The following is a 5,222-nucleotide window of genomic DNA, read 5'->3' on the forward strand; positions in this document are numbered from 1 at the left end:
ATTGAAGTTCGCTGAGGCAAGATTGAATACTTTGTATGCTTACTGTGGAGAGAACAGAATATCAAGATCACATCCGTTGCGACTCTCGAGCTAAGTAAAATGTATTTCATTGTTTATTTGCACAGGGAATTTTATCAGTTTGCTGCACAGTGCCATAGAACTCGGTGCTCACGAGTCTAAGTTTCAGGGGAATTGACTTCATTATAGACATTACATACCGGTTTTCCTGATTATGTTGTTTAATCTTCCTTTCCATTACACTAAAACTGATGAATCACACCATTTGCTCAACAAAAAATTACACAGGAAATTTTAATAACACAAATCTATTTTTCAAGAATGGTAGAATTAATATTTTTAAAGAACGCTACACTTATAACAAACATGACTAATCTTTTAAGAACGTTACACTTAGTGAAGCTGTGCCAGTAGTTAGTGATGTGAATTTTTTGATACTAAAGTAGTCAGGTATATATTTTCTCTTCACTCAACCACTCTGTAGCAATAATAGTTACATTTTTTTGGCGCATAGCACTTTACTAACTAGCATAAAAAAAATTTCCAAAGTTCATCGGCTTTCTTCTGCTCCGTCGTTTTTTCTTTTTTTCATTGAGTTGAGTGTGAAATTTTGTCTTTGGATTTGCACCCTGTATGTGATTTGCGATGCCACGAAAAATTGTTGAGGTTCCAGTGCGTAATCTCACAATTAAAGATACCGAAATAGACTATTTTCGTGTTAGTGACAACAATGTTAACAATATATATGAAGATGGTATTTGTTCTTTCGGTCACACACACACACACATATATGTATATATATATATATATATATACATATATATATATATATAAGGCTCACCGACCATTTGATCGTCTTCTTCTTCTTCTGAGCGTAATCACAAACAATGCAGGAAGTCTTACGGGAATCGGCAGTAAAACCGCGAGTAATGAGTATAATGGGCAGGGGCACTATGAATATAGTGCGGACAACAAGTTGGGAATGTGGGTCTCACGGGAGGCGTGCCAGAGGTAAGTCCCTGCAGTCGCACTATCCTCTGTGTCCTCGATGGCTCAGATGGATAGAGCGTCTGCCATGTATGCAGGAGATCCCGGGTTCGAGTCCCGGTCGGGGCACACATTTTCAACCGTCCCCGTTGACGTATATCAACGCCTGAATGCATCTAGGGGTATTCATTTCATTGTAATGTTGAGAATGATAGTGACTGTTCTGCGGCGCAGCAGTTGCAAAGCACCACAGAAAACGTGAGTTCCGCTTCTCGCTTTTCCAAATAATGGGCAAATTCCTGACACTATAATTTCACCCACTAATTTGACTTGACGGTAGGTTCCGGTAGTGCGGACCCAGCTGATCAGCACATGGCTGATGTGCACGATTCAAAACTTGATTGTGTAACGAATAAGGTAAGTGATTTACCTGCTTGCACTTAATTAATCAGATTACCAATAGAATGTCAGGGTAAATAATAGTAGAAAGCACTAAATGTGTTCTTGAAAATCGGTCAGATTTCATTAATGGCAATTGTGCAAATAATGCAACAAACACGATGTCCATGGTTGTAGATCATGTATCTACACCACAAAACCGAACACAGGTGACACCCGACGCATCAGCTGAAAAGAATGCCGAACCGATGCTTCAAATTCTCGTGCAAATTATGGTTAAATAGAATAACAAAACTGATCAGTTCAATGAACGATTTAACAAAAAAGATGAACAATTTTCCATCATACGAGAAATACAAGTCGACACCACCACTCGGTTCTGTGAACACTTTTCCACCATACGGGACGAGATTAAACGTTTCAAACAGGTAGATACAGACATTAAGGCTAGAGAAAAACGTCTTTGCGATAAAATTTCAGTCATAGCCAGGCAATGTGCAAACAGCACCAAACTTCTAAGAGACGACATTAATGCTAACAGACATCAATGTAGTGAAACCTATCAAAATTTTACTGACAAATTAACGATGGCATCTCTTAAGCCTCCTGGCATTGTTAGTTTTCCTCCCAACGCTAACGTCAGCAATAGCAGTTTGATAATTTCGGAAAACAGTAATGAACCCATTGTGCCTAGTAAATCTGATAACAAAGCTAAGTTTCTCACGCCAGAAATTTCATTCCATTCCATTGATACTGACGACAATGCTGTCTGGAGTGCCGCACAAGACATCTATGTTCAGCTACCCACGCAGTCTGCAACAGTTAATAGTAAAGTTATCAAGCCCCATGTTAAGCGTGATGACACTAACAGTAAAGAAGTTTTCTGTCAACCCAAAGGTGATCCACACAACACCGCCTTTTGTCATGAAGACCTATTCACACCAAAGCTTTCCGGTTCATCGTTTCAAACACTTCTGCTGTAGTCAACCTTTGTGCACCGATTGATTTGCAGACCAAATTCATACAGCAAAATCAAGTCTCAACAAACAACTTTTATTCCCCTCAGATTAATTATGAGAACAATTAAACATCAGACGCCACATTCAGTCTTAACAAAGAACAAAGCTTGTTTCCGTCTGTGACGCATACCGGAAATATTACGCGTCACAACGCAAAATTTTTTGAAGAACTGGCCAAAGGCAAACTATGTGTACCTCCCACAGCCCGCTGACATATTTAGCAGACCTTTTTCAGAAGCAAAATTCTTCGAACAACACTTCTGTTCGATCTACTATAGCTACGGATTCCTGTGAAACCAAGCAATATTTCTTTCAAAGCAGCTGCGTATAATCATAAAAACCTATAGTCATAACTCAAAATTAACAGCTACAAGAAGACGGTGCCCATTTCTAAAGAAAATAGAACACAACAACTTCGTGGAAATCACATTCAGAATTCGAGCACGGATGCAGATATTGTTCTGAGAAAACAGTTTTACTATCGACGATACGCCGGTCCAATCGGATGTCACAGCACATAAGATTGATGGTCACAACAGTTCGAATTTATTTCAACAGCCGCTTCTGATTCTAACGAACAGCACATTCACTCTGATTACGTTAGAGAACTACAATTGACAGCAGCTTTCATATAAAAAATTATCTTCTGGCACAGTTGACCTTACACTGTCAAGCAACATTGATGATATTTCAGATAAAATTTGTAAAACCGCTCAGAGTAATACTTTTAGCACCAGTACAGAAAAGCCTAAGCCAAGCGACGTCGTAGGAAGCATATTCAGCAGCCGGTATATATGCAGATGTCATTTCATATGAACAGTATTTTATTATCTACGATCAGTCAGTTCTATCTAACGAGACAGTCCATTCGGACAATGCCACAAACAGTGCCCAATTATTTTCGCAACAAACTACGCAAGGGGAAGAAAATATTTTATATTCTATTCACCGTTTATTTAATACACACAAACACACAGATTTCGATATACCAACCCTGCACAGTTATCATACTCAAAATGCAAGCAGTTCTGATACCATTGAGATTCCTCCAACGTTACAAATTATTCAAGGTCAACTTAAATCGATAGTAAAGTCTATTGAAAGCATACAGGCCACGTGCAGACGACTATGTTATCTGCAGTAGCTAAGCGCCATGCCGTCCTTGAAGCCAGCAGTGGTGCGGTCAACAATACCGTCAGTCCTCACAGCGGCACCACAGTCTAATATATACAGTCGCGACACTCGCTGATTTTTGTTATACACCGCGACAACAGCGCCCCAAGCGGTGGAGAAGCTACGCTGCTGAATACGGTATTCAGTAAATGTAAACAGTACCGTTTATATTCATTTTAACATGGTTTTTACGAAAGGCAGCGTATGTAGTGCAATCAATTGCAGTAATAATAGGAAGAAGACATCACATTTGTCATTCTTCGGGTTTCGTAAGGACCCTGAGAGGTATGAAACATCACATTAGAGCGCTCTTTATTTACGACTTTTTTCTAAACTGTATTGAATTACTGAATTTGATTTTCTTTTTTAGGAGCAAGAAATGGTTAATAAATAGTAGAAAACACAACCTGCTGCAGAAAGATGTCCGTTATTTGCACAATAGCTACATTTCGAGTCAAACCAGTTCATGAGCGCGGAAAAGAAGACATTGGTATGGAATGCAGTTCCTACGTTATTTGACGTGCCGAATAAGCCACAGCTAGTGACGATGAAGAGAAAATGGCCATACAAACGTGAAAGTGCTACGGCAAAATCAATAAAACTGTCTCCTGACACAGAAGAAACAGCTACCAGAAGTGTTGCTACACGAGAGACATATATAAAATCATTAACAACGGAATCTGCAACACAGACATCTTTTGAAGATGAAATGCTTAGATTACGTGAAATTATTCGCGTGTTGGAAAATCGTGTGAAATGTAAAAACGTGCAAATCATTAGACTTCGTACAAAGTTACTACGTGACAAGGAAAGTGCCCATCGTAAGAATAAACTTCAACCACAACGTCACAGGACCCAAGTACGAAAGGATAAGTTCATTTTAAAAAGTATTGGTTCCAAGTACTTGAAAAAGATGCTCTCGATTTATTGATAAGCCAAATCAGTATACCATTGAATGGAACACGTGGTGCGAGATAGAAATATGAAACTAAATTATTTGCACTTAATTTGTTGTATTATAGTACTCAGGCATACAGATTTTTATCACACTGCTTTAGCCTTCCATCAGTATGTACCTTACATAGATATGTGGAAAATACACAATTACATTGTGGGATAAATTATAACATATTTTATTCTTTAAAGCAGAAAGTGCAGCAGTTACCAGAAACTGATATAATTGTTGTCTATGGATGAGATGTCACTTATGGAAAATATTTATATATGACGGCTCTAGAGACCGTGTTATTGGATTTGAAGACATGGGTTTCATACGTACATCTGTGGTTGCCAATACTGCATTAGTTATAATGATTAACGGCATCATCTCAAATTTTCAACAGCCATTAGTATATTATTTCTCCAAAGGACCAATAGGAGTAGCACTCAAGTGATTGTGAAAGGAAGTACAAGTCGGCCCCGAAGCTCACTAAGAGCTGTCCAACTGCCAGCATTTTCAAAAATGAACGTAAATACTGCAGTTCGTGTGTTGACTAATACAGTAGCAGCAGGCATTGAGACACTTGTTACTTGTGGCACCATATCATCATCTGCTACTGCAGATTATTGCCAAAAAGTAAGCGATATTTTTTACATATTTAATGCATATAGTGTTAAAGGGCCTGT

At 38.6% G+C, this 5,222-nt stretch overlaps 1 non-coding gene across 1 annotated transcript; it reads left to right on the top strand.

Annotated features, from left to right (window-relative positions):
* Positions 1 to 1,060: 1,060 nt before the first annotated feature.
* On the top strand, positions 1,061 to 1,134 carry Trnat-ugu. The gene has a single exon. It is a non-coding gene; the product is annotated as a tRNA-Thr (tRNA).
* The last annotated feature ends 4,088 nt before the right edge of the window (positions 1,135 to 5,222 follow it).

This window comes from Schistocerca americana, chromosome 4 (genome assembly GCF_021461395.2).
Source record: "Schistocerca americana isolate TAMUIC-IGC-003095 chromosome 4, iqSchAmer2.1, whole genome shotgun sequence".
NCBI classification, from domain to species: Eukaryota; Metazoa; Arthropoda; class Insecta; order Orthoptera; family Acrididae; genus Schistocerca; species Schistocerca americana.